This window comes from Engystomops pustulosus, chromosome 1, assembly GCF_040894005.1.
Source record: "Engystomops pustulosus chromosome 1, aEngPut4.maternal, whole genome shotgun sequence".
Lineage (NCBI taxonomy): Eukaryota > Metazoa > Chordata > Amphibia > Anura > Leptodactylidae > Engystomops > Engystomops pustulosus.
Genome location: NC_092411.1, coordinates 2,997,008 through 3,024,158, shown reverse-complemented (window position 1 = coordinate 3,024,158; position 27,151 = coordinate 2,997,008).

Here is a 27,151-nt window from a genome sequence, read left to right as displayed (position 1 = left end):
GGCTGGAAGGAGAGTAAAGGGCATCGGCTGGAAGGAGAGTAAAGGGCATCGGCTGGAAGGAGAGTAAAGGGCATCGGCAGGAAGGAGTGTAAAGGGCATCGGCAGGAAGGAGTGTAAAGGGCATCGGCTGGAAGGAGAGTAAAGGGCATCGGCTGGAAGGAGAGTAAAGGGCTTTCTACCAGGAATTCCGGTCATTCGGAGCTGTGATGGGGAATAACAGATTATACTTTCCCTGTTCCGGCTCCCGGTTTGCGCTACTAACCTCCTATTACTTATCATTGATCAGCCGCCTCTATAATTTTCTGTAACTTATTATTATGTACCTTTAGCGTAATATCCCATGATAATAGTCCTTTGTGTGCAGTCGGTGTATTTTATAAACCTTTCATGATCTCAGAGATTCATCTGTGTCCTGTGTGGGACTCCTGGAGCCCCTGGGCAGTGATCAGTACAGAACCGCTGGAACATAAGAACCTCTCTCTCTGGTTCTGTACCCGGAGGCCTCTTTATGTGGAGGCTCCATGAACCTTTGTTGGGATTTTAAGGTTCTGCTCAAAATAAACCTTTTGCAAAGCCTTTCAGGAGGATTCGTGAGGAGGACATATTTATCTTTCATAGAATTTTCTTTTGAAACTTATTATTAACAGCTGAGAATTTACAGATGACGCTGTAGAGCACGTGGCCACCATGGGTATATACGGCCAACATGGATATATACGGCCAACATGGGTATATACGGCCAACATGGATATATACGGCCAACATGGATATATACAGCCAACATGTATATACAGGCGGTCCCCTACTTAAGGACACCCGACTTACAGACAACCCATAGTTACAGACGGACCCCTCTGCCCACTGTGACCTCTGGTGAAGCTCTCTGGATGCTTTAAAATAGTCCCAGATTGCAATGATCAGCTTAAAATTGTCTGCAATGAAGCTTTATTGATAATTCTTGGTCCTATTACAGCAAAAAAATTGGAAACTCCAATTGTCACTGGGGCAAAAAAAAAAAATTGTCGGGAACTACAATGATAAAATATACAGTTTCGACTTACATACAAATTCAACTTAAGAACAAACCTACAGTCCCTATCTTGTATGTAACCCGGGGACTGCCTGTATATACGGCCACCATGGATATATACGGCCACCATGGATATATATACGGCCACCATGGATATATACAGCCAACATGTATATATATACGGCCACCATGGATATATACGGCCACCATGGATATATATACGGCCAACATGAATATATACGGCCACCATGGATATATATACGGCCAACATGAATATATACGGCCAACATGGATATCTATACGGCCAACATGGATATATATACGGCCACCATGGATATATACGGCCACCATGGATATATATACGGCCAACATGGATATATACGGCCACCATGGATATATATACGGCCAACATGGATATATATATACGGCCACCATGGATATATATATACGGCCACCATGGATATATATACGGCCAACATGGATATATACGGCCAACATGGATATATACGGCCAACATGGATATATACGGCCACCATGGATATATATACGGCCACCATGGATATATACGGCCACCATGGATATATACGACCAACATGGATATATACGGCCAACATGGATATCTATACGGCCAACATGGATATATATACGGCCACCATGGATATATATACGGCCAACATGAATATATACGGCCAACATGGATATCTATACGGCCAACATGGATATATATACGGCCACCATGGATATATACGGCCACCATGGATATATATACGGCCAACATGGATATATACGGCCACCATGGATATATATACGGCCAACATGGATATATATATACGGCCACCATGGATATATATATACGGCCACCATGGATATATATACGGCCAACATGGATATATACGGCCAACATGGGTATATACGGCCAACATGGATATATATACGGCCAACATGGATGGATATATACGGCCACCATGGATATATATACGGCCACCATGGATATATACGGCCACCATGGATATATACGACCAACATGGATATATATACGGCCAACATGGATGGATATATACGGCCACCATGGATATATATACGGCCACCATGGATATATACGGCCACCATGGATATATACGGCCAACATGGATATATATACGGCCAACATGGATATATACGGCCACCATGGATATATATACGGCCAACATGGATATATACGGCCACCCTGGATATATACGGCCAACATGGATATATACGGCCACCATGGATATATACGGCCACCATGTATATATATACTGCCAACAGAAGTCCACATACAGGAATGAGAGGTAAGTATGGAAGGACTTATCTCTATATTCTTCTTTATGTTAAGAATATAAAGAACATCCCCGGAGTTCACCTTCTTCTTCCTGGTGCATGTAAGTGCATTGTCCAGTGACACAATTTGAATGTTAAATCCTGCACTCAGTCTGAATCAGTTGGATCGTCCAATGGCACACCCCTCCCCGATTTCTGTCGCATTAAAACCAGTGCAGCCACGCCAAAATCCGATCGCGTGCGACACAATTTCCAGTTAGATACATGTCACAGCAGCGCAAATCCTGAAAATTTCTAAAAATCCGACAATAGTGCCATCCGCGGCCCTTAGTAAATAAGCCCCACTGTGTCACCGAACTGATTTAGCTTTGGATTAATCCCACGGTGTTATCGTAGAGTACCCATTGTTTTTCACCCTTCAACCCCTGTACAAGGATCAGGACTTCCCTTTGATGAGGACACAAGGCTGGGTCAGAAGACACTGGTGGAAAGCAGCAGAGGTCAGGCAGAGAATAGTCAAAAGACAGTCAGAGGTCAAAGCACGCAGAAGTCAGACACAATCCAAGATATAGGCTGAGATAGTCACATGAGAAGCAGAGATGAAACACAATCACACAGGAGTAGAATGGATAGATCTTTTCCCAAGACCTGCGCCTGTAGGGAAGGTGACACAGCAGGGTCAGGCAGCTATTGGCGAGGGACTGATATGATGTAGGAGCAGTTGTTATTCAAGTTACCTTAATCAACATAAGTAAGGAACAGATTAGCCAGGATTGTAACACATGGGTTGTGGACGTCGTGGGGAAGACAATGGGGCTCATTTACTAAGGATCTGAATCGCGCGATTCCGTCGGGTATGCCGCCGATTTCCGTTTTGCGCCGAATTCCGCCAGGATTTTGGCGCACACGCTCGGATTTTGACGCTGGGTTGCATGCGACGGAAATAGGAGGGCCTTGCTGTCAGAAAACCCGACATGCACTTACCTGCAGCAAGAAATAGAAGGTGAACTCCGGCGGACCTCGGCGCAGCAGCGACACCTAGTGGATATCGGCGCACGGACCTTAGTGAATCCCGGGCCAGACCCGAATCAGCGTCGGAGAATGCACCGCGGGACCGGGTAAGTAAATCTGCCCCATTGTCCCTATTACAGTTATGAGAATCTCAGTAACTTCTCTGTGTGCAGAGTATTGAGTCATAAGAGCAGTCGGTCTCCACTCCCCCGGGACCACCAGATTTCCAGCTCCATTTATCTGATGTCTTTGATGACCCCTCCGTGTGACCTGGGAAGGGACAGCACGGGGTCAATAGTCACTTCCAGGTTTTTTTGTTTTGGAATATGAAAATTCTCCATCACGGAGATAACAAGTTCCATATGTAAGAAGAGAAGCAGAGAACATTCTGGGGGAAGGAGACAAATGTACAATCTGTAGATGATCCAGACGCGGCGGCAATGAGCGCACGTGATACTATGTCGCTGTCTGTACCTTAATTATTGCATCAATCACTTCTGCCTCTCGTTACATTTCGGGAATTGTCCGATCAGACTGATCCATCGCCACTTATCTCCGTCTTCAGCAAACTCCGAGCAGCTGCTGCCGTAATAGATACAAGAAAAATATAGAAGAAAGAGACAATAATATAATCATGAGGCTTCATGTACAACATCTGGGGGGCGCATGCAGGTCCGGACTGTGCTATGGAGAGTTACTCTACAGATACTCCACAGGTAACAGAGCATGACAAATCAGTCCCTGTCCCCAATGGGGCTCACAATCTAATCACCTACCAGTATGTTTTGGAGTGTGGGAGGAAACCGGAGGACCTGGAGGAAACCCACGCAAACACAGAGAGAACATACAAACTCTTTGCAGATGTTGACCCTGGGACATGAACCCAGGAACCCAGCGCTGCAAGGCTGTAGTGCAGACCACTGAGCCCCGTGCTGCAAGGCTGTAGTGCTAACCACTAAACCACCGTGCTGCAAGGCTGTAGTGCAGACCACTGAGCCACAGTGCTGACCACTAGTAAAAGTATCTAAAATTAACTCCAAATAAATGTGGTGCATTTAAAGGAAATCTACCATCAGAATCCACCATGATAAACTCATAGATCCAGGCACCGTAACACTGGGAATCCTCTTATATGCGTTATCCATGGCCACCTTCCTTCTAAAATCAAATTTGATAATTATGCTAATGAGCCCGATGGGCTCCTGTGGGTGTTACCAGAGCCCCTCTGTGATGTAGCTTCATAGTCTGTTACATTCTGAAGGACCACACACTGCTGCAAAGATTACAGGAAATGCAGGGGGTAAGACAAGACTGAGACCTACTGCTGCACAGTGTAACAACAGACTGTGGAGCCAGAGCACTTCAGGCTCATTTGCATAATTTTACAAGTTGAAACAAGTTTGTACAAGATGGGGCTAGAGAAGAAACTGTGACTGAGACTGAGTATGAAGCTGTGTGTGAGTTAATGGATGTAGCAGAGCTGTGTAAACTGGGGCTCATTTACTAAGGGTCCGCGGAGCGCATTTTCTCCAAGTTTCCCAACGATTTCCATTTTTGCGCCGAATTGCCCCGGGATTTTGGTGCACGCGATCGGATTTTGGAGCTTGGGCGCCGGCTTGCACGCAACAGAAATGGGGGGGGGGGCTGTCAGACAACCCGACGGATTTGGACAACGCGCGGGATTTAACATTTAGAATTGTGTCGCAAGATCAGCACTTACATGCACCGGGAAGAAGAAGGTGAACTCCGGCGGACCTCGGCACAGCAGCGGCACCTACTGGATATCGGGCGCACAAGCTTAGTGAATCGGGCTGGACCCGAATCCTCGTCGGACAACGCGCCGCAGGATCACGAGGGGACCGGGTAAGTAAAAGAGCCCCAATGTGTTTTTGTGTGACCAACCAATTTCTAATTGGTGTCAAATATCTTTTTCCTTTTTATGGATGACTAAATGTGGGGTAAGGTGAATCATATAGGGGGTCATTTACTAAGGGCCCGATTCGCGTTTTCCCGACGTGTTACCCGAATATTTCCGATTTGCGCCGATTTCCCCTGAATTGCCCTGGGATTTTGGCGCACGCGATCGGATTGTGGCGCATTGGCGCTGGCATGCACGCGACGGAAATCGGGGGGCGTGGCCAAACGAAAACCCGACGGATTCGGAAAAACCACCACATTTTTTTAAAAAAAAGTGTCGCGGGACTCGCACTTACCTTCACCAGGAATAGGCCGGTGTACTTCAGTGCATTCCGGCGGGCCTCGGGGAACTTCAGCGCAGCAGCGCCACCTGGTGGACGTCAGAGGAACTACCTTAGTGAATCCCGGTCCAGACCCGAATCCAGCGCAGAGAACGCGCCGCTGGATCGCGAATGGACCGGGTAAGTAAATATGCCCCAATGTCTGAAAAATACACTATATGCAGACCCCTCCAACTATAGCACTAATACCAATATATCCTATAAAACATCAGGGAGTCACATGACACTGGTGACTTCATTGCTGGATCCGGGGTCCTTCAATCCACCACCAGAAATCCTTCGAGGAAATAGACCGCCACTCGCGTCACAATAGCGCCGTCTTTAGCTTTCAGGACAGAAAACTACGTGACTGCCGGAGTTTGGTGGAGTAATAATAATAATCTTCCTCCACATTATACATTGTACAGCAGAAGCCTCCCGTGTTCCCACATCAATGTCTGACTCTCAAGAAGCCTAACACAAGATAATAGCTGAACAGTAAGTCTCTAAAGCCCTCCCCTAATATCATCACCTCTTGTCCGTGCAGTGTAGGGGAGAGGCCATTGACCAGGGTCAGGAAGGGGCTCATTCTTCTTATGGAGGTCCAGGCCGCCTCCTTCCTGAACATTATACATGGTAATAATACAATTATAATCTGATCTTAATTACTGTTTCTTATTCGTTAATTCATTTTAATCAGTGACATCACATTTATTTAGGTTCCCACCAGAGTTTTCGCCCCGTTCCTGTAGTTGATTTAGGACGTGTCATCTATTCGCCAATATCGTAGCGCGGTGGAGCCGGTGCACGGACGGGTCAATGTTCATTACTCTGATCGCTCTGTTCGCTCCCCACGTCGTAGATCCAGCGCCGGGCCATGTCCATGTGGTCCATGGGATATTGAGCTGGACGGTGTCTCATCCAGACATGTGTTCTGCAGGCGCTGACCCGATCCCAGGAGAGATGGAGATTTTGGATACTGAATGCACAGGACGAGTCTGTATAATAATTTGCTTCATTTCTAAAGCTGAGATGTGAGTAATTCAGTCCCCGAAACACTTCCTAATCCCCTTCATTGGACCGAATGCAGCGATGACGCATCTTGTCACGGACGTTCACCATCACCAATGTGAAATTAATGAATAATCCCTTTAAGGGCTTCATATCCAGAGAGGATGGAGTTCCAGTTTCCAATATTTTTACCCTGAAGTATAGCAGGAGGGTCGGAGGAGCTTGAGAATCCGGGTTTTGTGCTGACTGCACTTCCCCAGGTCAATGAATAGGAGATAAGTGGCTGTGAATAATGGGTTAAAGGGAACCTGTTCCAGTGATGGCGAACCTTTTAGCGGCCGAGTGCCCAAACTGCAACCCAAACCCCCCCCCCATATGTATCGTGAGGTGCCAACCAAAAATTAAAGCAGTGACTTATTGCTCCCTGTGCTCAACAACGTTCGATCATATTGGCCTCCTGAGGACAAGATGGAAAATTTACACAGAGAATTGTGGGGCCAACAGAAGGTCCTCCAAAGATAATTCGGCCCTGTCTACACATTCTCCCTCTTCCTACATTCCCAGGTAGTGAAGTACGTATCACTTAAATATATGACTGAAAGCCGCATCTTTTAAGTTGCTTGGAACTGCAGGAAGATTCTTCGAGTTCAGTCTGGTGTGCTGGGGCGATGGCCGGGTGCCCACAGAAAGGGCTCTGAGTGCCGCCTCTGGCACCCGTGCCATAGGTTCGCCACCACTGTGTTAGGGTGATTTAGCCGAGTTCCTGCATGTGTCGCTCCTGCTCTGAGGTCCGCCGGAGTTCACCTTCTTCTCCCCGGTGCATGTGAGTGCTTCATCTTGCGACACAATTCCTTTTTTAAATTCCGCGGTTTGTCCGAATCCATCGGGTTTTCCAACGGCCACGCCCCCTGATTTCTGACGCATGCAAGCCGGCGCCAATGCGACACGATCCGATCGCGTGCGCAAAAAACCCGGGGCAATTCAGGGCAAAAGAGAAATATTGGGGAAACCCGACGAAAGGAGAGGAGAGACAGTGGCATAGACAGAATGTACTGGAGCTATAGAGGAAGTTTCTATCTCACCCTGAGAGCTTTATACAAATCACGACTCTATATTTACTCCTTACTCTATTTCCCATTTGAACCCCCAGAAGATTCTGAGTGGATCAGATTCACTTCCACTTTCTGTGATTGGTCTCCAGCCCCTCGCACAAGAACTGAGAATTAGAGAGGCGGAGCTTATAGGGGGGGAAACGGCTAAAATGAAGAACACAGATCTAATTATAAACTTCATGTAAACTGGGGCACATTTACTAAGAACAAGGTGCAGTTACCTGTGTACAGTGCAGGGGGTGTACTATGTGCAGGGTGTGTACTATGTGCAGGGGGCGTACTATGTGCAGGGGGGTGTACTATGTGCAGGAGGTGTACTATGTGCAGGGTGTGTGCTATGTGCAGTGGGTGGGTGCTATGTGCAGGGGGTGTACTATGTGCAGGGGGTGTACTATGTGCAGGGGGTGTGTACTATGTGCAGGGGAGTGTGTGCTATGTGCAGTGTGTACTATGTGCAGGAGGTGTACTATGTGCAGGGTGTGTGCTATGTGCAGGGGGTGTACTATGTGCAGGGGGTGTACTATGTGCAGGAGGTGTACTATGTGCAGGGGGTGTACTATGTGCAGGGGGTGTACTATGTGCAGGGGGGTGTACTATGTGCAGGAGGTGTACTATGTGCAGGGTGTGTGCTATGTGCAGTGGGTGTGTGCTATGTGCAGGGGGTGTACTATGTGCAGGGGGTGTACTATGTGCAGGGGGTGTACTATGTGCAGGAGGTGTGCTATGTGCAGGGTGTGTGCTATGTGCAGGGGGTGTACTATGTGCAGGGGGTGTACTATGTGCAGTGGGTGTGTGCTATGTGCAGGGGGTGTACTATGTGCAGGGGGTGTACTATGTGCAGGGGGTGTACTATGTGCAGGGGGGTGTACTATGTGCAGTGTGTGTACTATGTGCAGTTACCTGTGTATAGTGCAGGGGGTGTACTATGTGCAGTTACCTGTGTGCAGTGCAGGGTGTGTACTATGTGCAGGGTGTACTATGTGCAGGGTGTGTACCATGTGCAGGGGGTGTACTATGTGCAGGGGGTGTACTATGTGCAGGGAGTGTACTATGTGCAGGGGGTGTGTACTATGTGCAGTGTGTACTATGTGCAGGGGGTGTACTATGTGCAGGGGTTGTACTATGTGCAGTGTGTGTGTGCTATGTGCAGGGGGTGTACTATGTGCAGGGGGTGTACTATGTGCAGGGGGTGTACTATGTGCAGGGGGGTGTACTATGTGCAGTGTGTGTACTATGTGCAGTTACCTGTGTATAGTGCAGGGGGTGTACTATGTGCAGTTACCTGTGTGCAGTGCAGGGGGTGTACTATTTGTAGGGGGTGTACTATGTGTAGGGTGTGCACTATGTGTAGAGGGTGTACTATGTGCAGGGGGTGTGTACTATGTGCAGGGGGTGTACTATGTGCAGGGGGTGTGTACTATGTGCAGGGTGTGTACTATTTGCAGGGTGTGTGTACTATGTGTAGGGTGTGCACTATGTGTAGAGGGTGTACTATGTGCAGAGGGGTGTACTACGTGCAGGGGGTGTACTATGTGCAGGGGTTGTACTATGTGCAGTGTGTGTACTATGTGCAGTTACCTGTGTATAGTGCAGGGGGTGTACTATGTGCAGGGGGTGTACTATGTGCATTGTGTGTACTATGTGCAGTTACCTGTGTATAGTGCAGGGGGTGTACTATGTGCAGTTACCTGTGTATAGTGCAGGGGGTGTACTATGTGCAGTTACCTGTGTGCAGTGCAGGGGGTGTACTATGTGTAGGGGGTGTACTATGTGCAGTTACCTGTGTGCAGTGCAGGGGGGGGTGTACTATGTGTAGGGGGTGTACTATGTGCAGAGGGGTGTACTACGTGCAGGGGGTGCCAGAGTCAGGATTTCGGGTGCACATGCTTTATGAATCTGGCGCCCCCTGTACTGCCCCGGCAGGATGTCCTGGAGGTTTATGACCTGATGAAGTTTCCCTGCGCTGCGGGTCCTTGATGTCTCGTTATCTCAGTAATTAAGTCTGTTTCTTCTGATCTTCTGCCCCGTCATAAATGTACAAACCCCGGGAGAAGCCGCGGCGGTCATAGACATCCGTACATAATCCCATATAAAGAACTGCTAGAAAGTAGTATCTTGGCTATAAAATGGTAATAAATCTTAAAAGAATCTCAGCCGCTACATTTTACTTTACACTTTAGATTAAAGGGGTTGGTGACATGTAAGAAAGTTGGGGCGGCACGGAGGCTGAGTGAGTAGCACTTCTGCCTTGCAGCGCTGGGGTCCTGGGGTCAAATCCCACACAGGTCAGCATCTGCAAAGAGTTTGTATGTTCTCTCCGTGTTTGCGTGGCTTTCCTCCGGGTCCTCCGGTTTCCTCCCACACTCCAAAACATAATGGTAGGTGATTGTGAGCCCCTTGGGGACAGGGACCGATTTGGCAAACTCCGTGCAGCGCTGCGTCATCTAAATAAAGAATTATTAATATTATTGGGGTGAGTACAATACTGTAATAGGGTCCATTCCCGTTCTGCCGGGAGGAGCCAGGGGTCATGTGACCTGTGATGTTCCAGGTCCTGGGGTCTGCCGGCAGGTCACTGAATGCCCCCCAGTGACCACATGCTCCATGTCGCTGGATGAGGGGGCATCAGGATGTCCTTGTCACACCCAATGACATGGGGGGGGGGGGGGTCGTGTTCACACGGAAGGGGGGGGCATATGCAGCGATGGGCAAACCGCATTCCAGCGAGACACCGGACCCCCGGCTCCTATAGACAGAAGGGGTAAGTTTATCATTGGTCCTATAAGGTGCTGAAGTTACCCTGGTTCCTATGTGTGGACAACCCCTTTAAGTACATGTAAGAATATGTTGTCCAGAACCAATTTCTCTCTTTCTAGAAAAAAATAAAAAGCACATTTATCACATGCGTCCCGGAGGCTCCCCGCATCCATCATCAGGCTCGGGCTGTACGCACGGAAATTGTGCGCCAGGTCTGACCTGTGTATAGGCAAGCGGAGGGCAGGGACGCCCCCTGTATGGCCCAGCACTGCCCCCTGCATGGCCCGACACTGCCCCCTGCATGGCCCGGCACTGCCCCCTGTATGGCCCGACACTGCCCCCTGCATGGCCCGGCACTGCCCCCTGCATGGCCCGACACTGCCCCCTCCATGGCCCGGCACTGCCCCCTGTATGGCCCAGCACTGCCCCCTGTATGGCCCGACACTGCCCCCTGCATGGCCCGGCACTGCCCCCTTCATGGCCCCGCACTGCCCCCTGTATGGCCCGACACTGCCCCCTGTATGGCCCCGCACTGCCCCCTCGATGGCCCCGCACTGCCCCCTGCATGGCCCGGCACTGCCCCCTGCATGGCCCGACACTGCCCCCTGCATGGCCCGACACAGCCCCCTGCATGGCCCGACACAGCACCCTGCATGGCCCGGCACTGCTCCCTGCATGGCCCGACACTGCCCCCTCCATGGCCCGGCACTGCCCCCTGCATGGCCCGGCACTGCCCTCTGCATGGCCCGGCACTGCCCCCTGCATGGCCCGGCACTGCCCCTGTATGGCCCGGCACTGCCCCCTGCATGGCCCCGCACTGCCCCCTCCATGGCCCCGCACTGCCCTCTGCATGGCCCCGCACTGCCCCCTCCATGGCCCCGCACTGCTCCCTGCATGGCCCCGCACTGACCCCTCCATGGCCCCGCACTGCCCCCTGCATGGCCCCGCACTGCCCCCTCCATGGCCCCGCACTGCCCCCTGCATGGCCCCGCACTGCCCCCTCCATGGCCCCGCACTGCCCCCTGTATGGCCCCGCACTGCCCCCTGCATGGCCCCGCACTGCCCCCTGCATGGCCCCGCACTGCCCCCTGCATGGCCCGGCACTGCTCCCTGCATGGCCCGGCACTGCCCCCTGCATGGCCCGGCACTGCCCTCTGCATGGCCCGGCACTGCCCTCTGCATGGCCCGGCACTGCCCCCTGCATGGCCCGGCACTGCCCCCTGCATGGCCCCGCACTGCCCCCTCCATGGCCCCGCACTGCCCCCTGTATGGCCCGGCACTGCCCCCTGTATGGCCCGGCACTGCCCCCTGGCGTAGAGGCCATAGGAGCCGCAATCCCTGACGCAAATCTTGGATGTTACACCTGTCTTCAGGCATGAGCCGTGATAAACCCCCAAATGTACTTCCCTTGCAACAGAACCCCATTTTCAGGGCCCAGAATCCCCCGACCCATTGTTTATACCTGACTGGGCCCTTGTGACCACCAAGCACGCTGATTGGCTGCAGTGGTCTATTAACCCCTCCTGGCTCAGGGGTGCACACAATTGAATAAACAAATAAAATACATAAATATTTATCAGTCCCAGAAATCCTCATGCATCAACGGACCAACGGACCTGTCTTCCTCCTACCAATAAAGCAAATGATAAAAAAAACAAAAACAACAGTTATTTCCAGCAGTGAACCCCGTAACGGAATATAGCACCCAAATGTCCAAAACGCCACTTTTTTGGACTTTTTGCAAAACAATTTTATCAAAAGGTCACAGAGTCCCCAAAACAGAAGCAATGAAAACACCATCATCTCCCCCCCAAAAAATGACACCTTACACACATCTACACACCGAAGTATGAAAATATTATAGATATCAGAATAGCGAAAAATAAAGAGAATGTTTTTTTGTACAACAGGTTTTCTTTGTTCTATTAAATCTATTAAAACATAATAAAACCTGTATAAATGTGTTATTCCCACAATCGTCCTGACCCAAGGAGTTAAGTACTGGTCTCATTTGGAGCTGGTAACAGACGTCTGTTTTCTGTTCAGTTAACAGCTCAGTGATAGGATTGTCACAGTCTATGGGAATCTTAGTCTTCGGACTAAAGTCCGTGGACTCCCTGGACCACCGCGGGAGATAACGATGCCAACCGCAACCCGGGACCGGAGTCTAAGTGAACTCCTGGTCTTCACCAGAGCCCGCCGCAAAGCGGGATGGTCTTGCTGCGGCAGGGAGCCACCAGGTCGCTCCACGGGTGTGACTAGGCCCACGGTGGCACCCAAAGGCAGGGCAGGCGGGACCACGGGATGGCAGGACCTCGGATGGACGGCTGGCAGGACCTCGGATGGACGGCTGGCAGGACCTCGGAAGACCACAGGATAACCGGACTGCCAAAGGATAACCAGACCACCACAGGAACACCACAGGAACACTGAAACACGGAGGCGTCTGGAAACGCTCAGGAAACTCAGAGGCGTCTGGAAACGCTCAGGGAGGCTTTCTCTTCAGTAGAATGACCTGAAGATCCGGCAGGGGATGCTGGGAGTCGCCAGGCTACATAGTAGAGCCAGGATGCCAGCTCCAATAAGGAGGACCTTTAAATTCTTGGAGAGTCGGGCGTACGCGCCCTAGTGAGCGGGGACGCGCGCAAGCTCGTCCAACAGCAGGAGCGCCACCAGACGAGCCGGAGCCAGGAGCCAGGGATCGGAGCCAGGAACCGGGAGATGTAAGTACAGACCTGGGGGAGCGGGCAGAGAAGCGGCACACAGCATGGATCACGGGACATGGATCGTGGGGTCACCCGTGACAAGGATAAGGACACCCAGCAACCACATGGGCCAAGGAGAGGCAACGAAATTCAAATCGAAAAGCATTTATTGGAGCAGCAGAAGCTTCAGAACCCAAAAGTATCTACAAGATCTACAGGTCCAACTCCAAGAACGGTGAGCGAAGATGTCACAGGACACCGTGCAGAACCCAAGTCCTCTGTGCCCAATAGTATCTTATGATGTTCCCTGGATTAGCTGTAGTTCCCTTTCACGTGTAGCGTCTGTAATAAACCCTCGTTACACCTGGGAACTGAACTTTGTACCGGAAACGCCTCTGATAAAGTCTACAATACAAAGAGCCAGCGCCGTAGAGCGATTATCTCCACAATATTACACTTTCTACGCTCTGGTTTTCCCCTAATTACAGCTGCAAACGCAAGTAAATAAGAAGATTATTATCCGTTTCCTCTGTCGCCGCGTTATTCCCCTTTCTAGTGGAATTTATACTGTTTACACTTTAACAGATGAAATACATCTTCCATCAGATCCAATGTCCAGGACAGAGTCGGCGCTGAAATTGCTGAAAATCGTACAGAGAATGTAGAGTAGACGGATTACACTGATTACAGCCATGAGGTAACGGTAGACAAGGACGCGTTAGGGGTCTGGGATGTTGTCAATTGTGGATTAACTTAATTCAATGTTAATGGAACCTGGGCCAAAGATTTAGTATGAATAAGCTGCACCAGGCCTTCATCCTGTATGGGGTCGGGGTTCACTGAATTTGATGGCCTGAGCAGTCATGGGGAGAGTCACGCTACCTTAAGAATCTGCCGTCCAGCTTCCAATGTTGTATATGGTCTACCGTCAGTGCAGGATTACAAGGAGGGCTTCCGGGGAGCTGGCCCCAGGGCCCCCACCACTTAATGGTAAGTTTTAGTGTGGGCCACCACTATATGTGCAGCCGGAGGCTGACCCCGATCCCCACACATTCTGGTTTCTATGGCAGAGTGAGGGAACAATACGTTGCCTGCTCTTCCATAGACAGAGGAGTGCACAGGATGTTAGTGTCCTGGTGCAGGCAGTGCAGTGATGTCTGACTGCTGGAAAGAGGGCACCAGGGTAGCAGGAGAGGTTAGTAAAGTTTTGATATTTTACTGATCGGCTATATACTCGTATCTCTGGGGTAGGCCTGTATATATGTATATGAACTTCTAAACTCTTGCTGAAGACCTTGTGGCAGCAAGAATCTTCATTAAGTTCCCTCCAAAACTTTGAAAGGTTACAACTTACAAGTTATGGAATTATGGGCCACCCAGCCAGATACCAAGTACATCTCTATAGTCAGGGACACAGCTGTAGCTCTATCTATTCTGTAGGCCTCGGATGAGGAGATATACTCAAGTATAAGCCTAGTTTTTCAGCACAAAAAATGTGCTAAAAAACCCAAACTCTGCTTATACTCGAGTCAAAAAAATAAACAAATCAAAGCTCACCTTTCCGGTGGCCAATGTAGATCTTCTGTGCGATCCATCCAGCAGCAGCAGCAGGTCCGTGCGACGTCACATGATCTGACATCAGCCGTAGCAATATTATTGTTGTGTTGCACGATGGGGCGGCTATATACACTGGGACAGTTCCTGTCCGGCTATATAGACTGGGGCAGGGGCTGGCTATATACTAGGGGGAGGGGGTCTGTGACCAATGCATTTCCCACCCTCGGCTTATACTCGAGTCAATAGGTTTTCCCAGTTTTTTTTGTGGTAAAATTAGGGGCCTCGGCTTATACTCGAGTATATACGGTACACAGAACTCTCAATGGGAGCGTAGTAGGTGGGTTATGTTTGGTTTCAAAAGACACTGGAAGACCCAACTTAAACACCTTAGCTATAGTTTTTCCTCTACAAACTCCCTCCGTATGTAATGAGCCTGCGGCCTTCACCAACTTTAAGGATTTTACCTTTGAATAGACGTTCTTCTTCTTCTTCTCCTTTGTCCTCCGGTTTTCAGTTAAATATTTGGTTCCCAAACTTCTTTTAGTAGATCATTGTGAAATGTATAAATAGGCAGGAGATGAGCGGAGAAGAAAGGTCCTTTCAGGAAATATAGAATATGTTTTGAATTCTATTTTTCGACTTTTTAAGTATTTTTACGTAATTAACCCAAAAGTCCAGCAATGCGCAGTGTAGGGTCCTGTTACTATGAGCAGTGACTATGTCTGTACCTACAGGGCCATATGGTAGAAGGACATTCAGGATCCGGGGTTCTCGTAATTGAGGCTCATTATCTTCATAATAAATAGTGGTAATTGTTATTTCATTAGTTCTGTTAATCTGTTTGTATAATATGAGAAACTTTCTAAATTTTAACTGCAGTAAAAAATGATGTAGAGCGACTGATACGGGAACGATCATCTTGGAAGACAGAACAAACAGGAATCTTAAGGAGCTTAATCATAAATTATCTTCTGGAAAATACTTCTACAAACATGAAGACAACAACAGTATTTGGCAAAACGTGAAGTAGCCTCATGAACGGATGCGGTGGGAACATAATAGGGCACATTTACTTACCAGGTCCCTGTGCGATCCCCGAGGTGCGATGTCCGATGAGGATGAAGTCTGCCGCAAATCACTAAGATCCTGCGCCCGATATCCTGCAAGTGTCGCTTCCCCGCTCAGGTCCCCGGAGTTCACCTTCTTCTTCCTGGTGCATGTAAGTGCATTGTCCGTGTATAATGCGCTGTGCAGGGAGTCACTAAGATCGTGCGCCCGATATCCTGCATGTGTCACTTCCCCGCTCAGGTCCCCGGAGTTCACCTTCTTCTTCCTGGTGCATGTAAGTGCATTGTCCGTGTATAATGAGCTGTGCGGGGAGTCACTAAGATCCTGTGCCCGATATCCTGCATGTGTCATTTCCCCGCTCAGGTCCCCGGAGTTCACCTTCTTCTTCCTGGTGCATGTAAGTGCATTGTCCGTGTATAATGCGCTGTGCAGGGAGTCACTAAGATCGTGCGCCCGATATCCTGCATGTGTCACTTCCCCGCTCAGGTCCCCGGAGTTCACCTTCTTCTTCCTGGTGCATGTAAGTGCATTGCCCGTGTATAATGAGCTGTGCGGGGAGTCACTAAGATCCTGCGCCCGATATCCTACATGTGTCGCTTCCCCGCTCAGGTCCCAGGAGTTCACCTTCTTCTTCCTGGTGCATGTAAGTGCATTGTCCGTGTGTAATGCGCTGTGCGGGGAGTCAATAAGATCGTGCACCCGATATCCTGCATGTGTCGCTTCCCCGCTCAGGTCCCCGGAGTTCACCTTCTTCTTCCTGGTGCATGTAAGTGCATTGCCCGTGTATAATGCGCTGTGCGGGGAGTCACTAAGATCCTGCACCCGATATCCTGCATGTGTCGCTTCCCCGCTCAGGTCCCCGGAGTTCACCTTCTTCTTCCTGGTGCATGTAAGTGCATTGTCCATGTATAATGCGCTGTGCGGGGAGTCACTAAGATCCTGCGCCCGATATCCTGCATGTGTCGCTTCCCCGCTCAGGTCCCCGGAGTTCACCTTCTTCTTCCTGGTGCATGTAAGTGCATTGCCCGTGTATAATGAGCTGTGCGGGGAATCACTAAGATCCTGCGCCCGATATCCTGCATGTGTCACTTCCCCGCTCAGGTCCCAGGAGTTCACCTTCTTCTTCCTGGTGCATGTAAGTGCATTGTCCGTGTGTAATGCGCTGTGCGGGGAGTCAATAAGATCCTGTGCCCGATATCCTGCATGTGTCACTTCCCCGCTCAGGTCCCCGGAGTTCACCATCTTCTTCCTGGTGCATGTAAGTGCATTGCCCGTGTATAATGCGCTGTGCGGGGAGTCAATAAGATCGTGCACCCGATATCCTGCATGTGTCGCTTCCCCGCTCAGGTCCCCGGAGCTCACCTTCTTCTTCCTGGTGCATGTAAGTGCATTGTCCGTGTATAATGCACTGTACGGGGAGTCACTAAGATCCTGCGCCCGATATCCTGCATGTGTCGCTTCCCCGCTCAGGTCCCCGGATTTCACCTTCTTCCTGGTGCATGTAAGTGCATTGTCTGTGTATAATGCGCTGTGCGGGGAGTCACTAAGATTGTGCGCCCGATATCCTGCATGTGTCACTTCCTCGCTCAGGTCCCCGGAGTTCACCTTCTTCTTCCTGGTGCATGTAAGTGCATTGTCCGTGTATAATGCACTGTGCGGGGAGTCACTAAGATCGTGCACCCGATATCCTGCATGTGTCGCTTCCCCGCTCAGGTCCCTGGAGTTCACCTTCTTCTTCCTGGTGCATGTAAGTGCATTGTCTGTGTATAATGTGCTGTGCGGGGAGTCACTAAGATCCTGCGCCCGATATCCTGCATGTGTCGCTTCCCCACTCAGGTCCCCGGAGTTCACCTTCTTCTTCCTGGTGCATGTAAGTGCATTGTCTGTGTATAATGCGCTGTGCGGGGAGTCACTAAGATTGTGCGCCCGATATCCTGCATGTGTCACTCCCTCGCTCAGGTCCCCGGAGTTCACCTTCTTCTTCCTGGTGCATGTAAGTGCATTGTCCGTGTATAATGCGCTGTGCGGGGAGTCACTAAGATCCTGTGCCCGATATCCTGCATGTGTCGCTTCCCCGCTCAGGTCCCTGCAGTTCACCTTCTTCTTCCTGGTGCATGTAAGTGCATTGTCTGTGTATAATGTGCTGTGCGGGGAGTCACTAAGATCCTGCGCCCGATATCCTGCATGTGTCACTTCCCCGCTCAGGTCCCCGGAGTTCACCTTCTTCTTCCTGGTGCATGTAAGTGCATTGTCCGTGTATAATGCGCTGTGCGGGGAGTCACTAAGATCCTGCACCTGATATCCTGCATGTGTCGCTTCCCCGCTCAGGTCCCCGGAGTTCACCTTCTTCTTCCTGGTGCATGTAAGTGCATTGTCCGTGTATAATGCGCTGTGCGGGGAGTCACTAAGATCCTGCGCCCGATATCCTGCATGTGTCACTTCCCCGCTCAGGTCCCTGGAGTTCACCTTCTTCTTCCTGGTGCATGTAAGTGCATTGTCCGTGTATAATGCGCTGTGCGGGGAGTCACTAAGATCGTGCACCTGATATCCTGCATGTGTCGCTTCCCCGCTCAGGTCCCCGGAGTTCACCTTCTTCTTCCTGGTGCATGTAAGTGCATTGTCCGTGTATAATGCGCTGTGCTGGGAGTCACTAAGATCGTGCCTCCGATATCCTGCATGTGTCGCTTCTCTGCTCAGGTCCCCGGAGTTCACCTTCTTCTTCCTGTTGTATGTGAGTGCATTGTCTTGCGACACAATTTGAATTTTAAATCCTGCGCTTAGTCCGAATCAGTCGGGTTGTCCGATAGCCATGCTCCCCAAAACAGAAATAGTCGGGAAACCCGACGGAAATGCAGTCCACTGACCCTTAGTGAATGTGCCTCAATGAGACTCCACACAGAAGGAGGCAGCGGCACTATAGTAGAAATAAGTACGATGAGATGATTCCCCTCACATCTCCATATAATCAACTTTGTTATCTTACCTGGCATCAGTAGAGAGTTGGAGGGGGCATGTTCTGCTCAGCCAAGTGCAGTGGCTCCTCCCCTTGTCCTATGCCTCCTTATCACCATTAGGACTTCATGTCACGTGACCAGGGTGATGTCATCCAAGGTCCTTTAACCACTAACATTTGTAAAATCTAACCCATGTATGTATCTGATCACATGAAATCACAGCAGCCTCCATGGACTTCTTTTCCTAACCATCCTCCATGGGGGCTGCTGTGATTTCATGTGATCAGATGCATACATGGGGAAAATGTTGCAAATGTTCTAAAAATAATTTTTAGCTATATAGTTTAACCCATACAAAAGGACTATGCAAAGGGCTTTTGAGCTCAGCCCTCTCCATATAGACCAGGGGTTTGCCGCATATTGCAACAAACACCCAGCACCAAAATATTCAATCGTTGCTGGGACTGATCGTGGGTGTTAACCCTTTATATGGACACTGCCATTTTGGCTGTGATCATCGCTCTGTGACGCCATGATGTATGAGACATGAGTTTGTATATGACTCCAGCAATAAATCATAAGTTAATCCACCACATGCAATTAACAGTAGAATTGCAGTAAATTAGAGGAACGAACAAGCCCCCCCCCCCCCCCCAGTGATTAAAGTACTCCAGCTGGTCTAAGAAATAGTAAAAGAAAAAAAATATAATTTTTTTTTTCAAAATGTCAAAAATCTAAAAGTTTAAATCACCCCCCTTCCCTAGAATTTATATAAAAATCAAATATTTTAAATTCCCCCCCCCCCCTGTACAATGACCTCTATATAGATAACACTGACCCATCATTACATCACTACTGACAATAGATGATGTCACAGCTTATCCCCTCCCCCTCCCTGTACAATGACCTCTATATAGATAACACTGACCCATCATTACATCATTACTGACAATAGATGATGTCACAGCTTATCTCCTCCCCCCTCCCTGTACAATGACCTCTATATAGATAACACTGACCCATCATTACATCACTACTGACAATAGATGATGTCACAGCTTATCTCCTCCCCCTCCCTGTACAATGACCTCTATATACATAACACTGACCCATCATTACATCACTACTGACAATAGATGATGTCACAGCTTATCCCCTCCCCCTCCCTGTACAATGACCTCTATATAGATAACACTGACCCATCATTACATCATTACTGACAATAGATGATGTCACAGCTTATCTCCTCCCCCCTCCCTGTACAATGACCTCTATATAGATAACACTGACCCATCATTACATCACTACTGACAATGGATGATGTCACAGCTTATCCCCTCCCCCTCCCTGTACAATGACCTCTATATAGATAACACTGACCCATCATTACATCACTACTGACAATAGATGATGTCACAGCTTATCTCCTCCTCCTCGCTGTACAATGTCCTCTATATAGATAACACTGACCCATCATTACATCACTACTGACAATAGATGATGTCACAGCTTATCTCCTCCCCCCTCCCTGTACAATGACCTCTATATAGATAACACTGACACATCATTACATCACTACTGACAATAGATGATGTCACAGCTTATCTCCTCCCCCTCCCTGTACAATGACCTCTATATAGATAACACTGACCCATCATTACATCACTACTGACAATAGATGATGTCACAGCTTATCCCCTCCCCCTCCCTGTACAATGACCTCTATATAGATAACACTGACCCATCATTACATCACTACTGACAATAGATGATGTCACAGCTTATCTCCTCCCCCTCCCTGTACATTGACCTCTATATAGATAACACTGACCCATCATTACATCACTACTGACAATAGATGATGTCACAGCTTATCTAATCCCCCTCCCTGTACATTGACCTCTATATAGATAACACTGACCCATCATTACATCACTACTGACAATAGATGATGTCACAGCTTATCTCCCCCCCCCCTCCCTGTACAGTGACCTCTATATAGATAACACTGACCCATCATTACATCACTACTGACAATAGATGATGTCACAGCTTATCTCCTCCCCCTCCCTGTACAATGACCTCTATATAGATAACACTGACCCATCATTACATCACTACTGACAATAGATGATGTCACAGCTTATCTCCTCCCCCCTCCCTGTACAATGACCTCTATATAGATAACACTGACCCATCATTACATCACTACTGACAATAGATGATGTCACAGCTTATCTCCTCCCCCCTCCCTGTACAATGACCTCTATATAGATAACACTGACCCATCATTACATCACTACTGACAATGGATGATGTCACAGCTTATCTCCTCCCCCTCCCTGTACAATGACCTCTATATAGATAACACTGACCCATCATTACATCACTACTGACAATGGATGATGTCACAGCTTATCTCCTCCCCCCTCCCTGTACAATGACCTCTATATAGATAACACTGACCCATCATTACATCACTACTGACAATAGATGATGTCACAGCTTATCTCCTCCTCCTCCCTGTACAATGACCTCTATATAGATAACACTGACCCATCATTACATCACTACTGACAATAGATGATGTCACAGCTTATCTCCTCCCCCTCCCTGTACAATGACCTCTATTTAGATAACACTGACCCATCATTACATCACTACTGACAATAGATGATGTCACAGCTTATCTCCTCCCCCTCCTGTACAATGACCTCTATATAGATAACACTGACCCATCATTACATCACTACTGACAATAGATGATGTCACAGCTTATCTCCTCCCCCTCCCTGTACATTGACCTCTATATAGATAACACTGACCCATCATTACATCACTACTGACAATAGATGATGTCACAGCTTATCTCCTCCCCCTCCCTGTACAATGACCTCTATATAGATAACACTGACCCATCATTACATCACTACTGACAATAGATGATGTCACAGCTTATCTCCTCCTCCTCCCTGTACAATGACCTCTATATAGATAACACTGACCCATCATTACATCACTACTGACAATAGATGATGTCACAGCTTATCTCCTCCCCCTTCCTGTACAGTGACCTCTATATAGATAACACTGACCCATCATTACATCACTACTGACAATAGATGATGTCACAGCTTATCTCCTCCCCCTCCCTGTACAATGACCTCTATATAGATAACACTGACCCATCATTACATCACTACTGACAATAGATGATGTCACAGCTTATCTCCTCCCCCCTCCCTGTACAATGACCTCTATATAGATAACACTGACCCATCATTACATCACTACTGACAATGGATGATGTCACAGCTTATCTCCTCCCCCCTCCCTGTACAATGACCTCTATATAGATAACACTGACCCATCATTACATCACTACTGACAATGGATGATGTCACAGCTGATCTCCTCCCCCTCCCTGTACAATGACCTCTATATAGATAACACTGACCCATCATTACATCACTACTGACAATGGATGATGTCACAGCTTATCTCCTCCCCCCTCCCTGTACAATGACCTCTATATAGATAACACTGACCCATCATTACATCACTACTGACAATGGATGATGTCACAGCTTATCTCCTCCCCCCTCCCTGTACAATGACCTCTATATAGATAACACTGACCCATCATTACATCACTACTGACAATGGATGATGTCACAGCTTATCTCCTCCCCCTCCCTGTACAATGACCTCTATATAGATAACACTGACCCATCATTACATCACTACTGACAATGGATGATGTCACAGCTTATCTCCTCCCCCCTCCCTGTACAATGACCTCTATATAGATAACACTGACCCATCATTACATCACTACTGACAATAGATGATGTCACAGCTTATCTCCTCCTCCTCCCTGTACAATGACCTCTATATAGATAACACTGACCCATCATTACATCACTACTGACAATAGATGATGTCACAGCTTATCTCCTCCCCCTCCCTGTACAATGACCTCTATATAGATAACACTGACCCATCATTACATCACTACTGACAATAGATGATGTCACAGCTTATCTCCTCCCCCTCCTGTACAATGACCTCTATATAGATAACACTGACCCATCATTACATCACTATTGATAATAGATGATGTCACAGCTCATCTCCTCCCCCTCCCTGTACAATGACCTCTATATAGATAACACTGACCCATCATTACATCACTACTGACAATAGATGATGTCACAGCTTATCCCCTCCCCCTCCCTGTACAATGACCTCTATATACATAACACTGACCCATCATTACATCACTACTGACAATAGATGATGTCACAGCTTATCTCCTCCCTCTCCCTGTACAATGACCTCTATATAGATAACACTGATCCATCATTACATCACTACTGACAATAGATGATGTCACAGCTTATCTCCTCCCCTTCCCTGTACAATGACCTCTATATAGATAACACTGACCCATCATTACATCACTACTGACAATAGATGATGTCACAGCTTATCTCCTCCCCCTCCCTGTATGATGACCTCTATGTAGATAACACTGACCCATCATTACATCACTACTGACAATAGATGTCACAGCTTATCTCCTCCCCCTCCCTGTACAATGACCTCTATATAGATAACACTGACCCATCATTACATCACTACTGACAATAGATGATGTCACAGCTTATCTCCTCCCCCTCCCTGTACAATGACCTCTATATAGATAACACTGACCCATCATTACATCACTACTGACAATAGATGATGTCACAGCTTATCCCCTCCCCCTCCCTGTACAATGACCTCTATATAGATAACACTGACCCATCATTACATCACTACTGACAATAGATGATGTCACAGTTATCCCCTCCCCCTCCCTCTATGATGACCTCTATATAGATAACACTGACCCATCATTACATCACTACTGACAATAGATGATGTCACAGCTTATCTCCTCCCCCTCCTGTACAATGACCTCTATATAGATAACACTGACCCATCATTACATCACTACTGACAATAGATGATGTCACAGCTTATCTCCTCCCCCTCCCTGTACAATGACCTCTATATAGATAACACTGACCCATCATTACATCACTACTGACAATAGATGATGTCACAGCTTATCTCCTCCCCCTCCCTGTACAATGACCTCTATATAGATAACACTGACCCATCATTACATCACTACTGACAATAGATGATGTCACAGCTTATCTCCTCCCCCTCCCTGTACAATGACCTCTATATAGATAACACTGACCCATCATTACATCACTACTGACAATAGATGATGTCACTGCTTATCTCCTCCCCCTCCCTGTACAATGACCTCTATATAGATAACACTGACCCATCATTACATCACTACTGACAATAGATGATGTCACAGCTTATCTCCTCCCCCTCCCTGTACAATGACCTCTATATAGATAACACTGACCCATCATTACATCACTACTGACAATAGATGATGTCACAGCTTATCTCCTCCCCCTCCCTCTATGATGACCTCTATGTAGACTGACTATTAACATACAATTCACAATCATAAAATAAAAACAGAAACAATAAGAGTTACATAATATTATCCAGTTAATGACAATTGGTGACATATTCCCTTATGACTTACCTTGGACAAACAGGTAAAACATTGTTATCCTGAGCTGGCGGAGGATTTATAGATGTATTACAGAATGCTACATGAAGCTTCCGCCAGTCTGACAGCTGTTACCTTGTTGTTCTCCTGCCGCCTGCGCGTCCGGGATGCGATTATGATCAGATTTAGTTTTTCTAAAACCATCAATATTTTATTTGTGAGATTGTTGTTGTGTAGAACACGTATCACCGGAGCCGCTTTATCTCCTGCAATGGTAAAGTTTCCCTCATAAAGTGTGTACACAATTGTATTTATACAGATGTGTCCCGCATCAAGTGTTTTCTGGTTATTATGTGACTTGTAGCCTTCATTTCCCAGGATCCTTCAGTTCTGTATCTGTAGTTCGATACTCACTCTGAGCTGCTGCATAGAGACTTCGCTGCCGTGACTCACTCCTCCCCCTTCCCTCTGCATAGAACTTGTAGTACAATGGTTTCTGGTTATTTTGTGACTTGTAGCCTTCATTTCCCACGGTCCTTCAGTTCTGTATCTGTAGTCTGATCCTCATTCTGAGCTGCTACATACAGACTTCACTGCCGTGACTCACTCCTCCCCCATCCCTCTGCATAGAACTTGTAGCACAATGGTTTCTGGTTATTATGTGACTTGTAGCCTTCATTTTGCAGCATCTTTCAGTTCTGTATAATGTGAAGGAGATTTATCACTGGTGCTACGTGCCATGTAGCCCCGTGCCCCTTGCCCCGGCCTCCTGTAATATCCAGTTGCACCAGCAAGGCAGTTTTACACCAGATCCTAAGTAGAGGTAGAAGGGAGGAAATTCTATTTCCTTACCTGTGGGGGCTGGTGGTTTCGTGGGGTAACACCTAGTGACAAGTTCCCTTTAATTATTCCAATTTGTTATGCAACTATTTTGATTCACTGCTACATTCTATACATTCTACATGTCCTCGAGAGGCTGCGATACACAGTGTAACCACTATTCACCTTGTGTCACCAGTTTTGGGATACATTGAACCAAGAACTACAAAAGTGAAGTATCTGTATGTGCTACAGCATTGTCTATAGATGGCAGCGGGGTCCCAGCGCACCCACGTCCGGAACTCACTGTGTGATGAAACATATGATGGATCTTTCTATTGCCGGGACGACATCATCTCCTACAGACCACCGATACGTCCAAACCTAGAGACATCAAGGGGAATCCCTGCTCCGTCGTTGGATAATCACCACCCATGGACTCAACACATAATTTGACTTGTATGTAATCAATATTTCTTCATTATTTGGACCTTTCCACTTATACAGAGTACTAGAGCAACACATTTAATACTCTATCACATTGGATATTGGATAATTAGGATTTTTTTTTAATTAAAATGTAATTTATCTACTGTACTGTCCATCCGCAGCTGATGTAAAGGTTCAACCAATTTGCTTCCATTGATCAAAAGCAACATAGAAAGTAAGCAATTCTATTGACCACTAGTTCATAGTAGGTTCCAGGTCTCCATGGTTACAGACTACTATTATGCGAACCTGAGACTGCGCAGCCGGCGACCTGCGTTCTGCACATGCGCAGAACCCAGCTTTGCAAACAAGCGCGCGCAGCTGACTCGGAGTAGGCGGAACACAAGAGGCTACTGGGGCGTGGAGTAGCCGCGCCATGTAGCCTCAGGTCCAGCTACTCCACGCCCCAGTAGCCTCTTTAGAAAATTTGCATATTGGGCAAATTAAAGTCTATTAAAGTTATCGGCCACGCAAGAATTAGCCCTAAAAAGGGCTATACTACTATACATTACCTGCCTCTAATAGGTAGATCCATGGTGGTAGGTTTCCTTTAAGTTTGGTTTCATCTGGAGTTTTTTGGCACCAAAAAATGTTGCAAATTTAAGACAATTTCAAAAGATAAATGTCATTTGAGACATTTAGCTCATCTGGAATAGGAGATAAATGCGTCTTACTGACAATAAATGTCCTCCGGACTTCAGTGCACAATTCAAAAAGTCCCCAAAAAGGAGCAAAAATTGCAATGAAAGACGAAAAGAAGAATAAAGATAATGACCCCCATTGAATCTGAGTTTCATGGCTCCTCACTACTGTCCCCTCATCCCCCCCCCCCCCCCCCCAGGTAATTGATCTCTGTATTTCCTCTTATTAACTCTTTCCATATCCTCAAACATGGAGTTTAACTTCTTTTTACTGCGGAGAGATTTTTGATACTAATAATTTTTGGAGTATTTCCTTTTTTCTTTCCCCTTTAGATATGCTTTAGATTCTTAGCAATTTTTTTTACTTTCTACGATTGTCTAATTGTTTATCCAAAAAGTTATCCTGGTCCAGTGACCTCCTATTTTTGGGTAGGTCCATACATATGAACTCTGGCTTATCTTTTTTTTACACTTTGGACTCTCTCTTGGGTTTTGTGCTTTGTTACTTGCCATTGATAAGGTCATTGGATAATATGCCCCATGCGGGGGTGACGCTAAGCTCTCAGCTGCCTGGGGCATAGGAGGAAGCTCTTTCTATTCTCACACAAGATGCCGCTCCCTTGTAGAGCCCAGGAAAAGAACTATAAGATATGGACCAGGTGGTACCGATGCCGCTCTCCACTCTACAGAATTTTCCCTGAGGTGTCAGACGTGTGTTGGCGATGTGATGTGGAGGTGGGTACTCTACTTTATATTTGGTGGAGCTGTTCGGTGCCCCAACCTTCTGGAGTAAGGTTTTTGACACCTACCATCAGGTTACTGGCAAGAGGGTCACCCCATCTCCCCACGTAGCTCTTTTGTTGATCATATC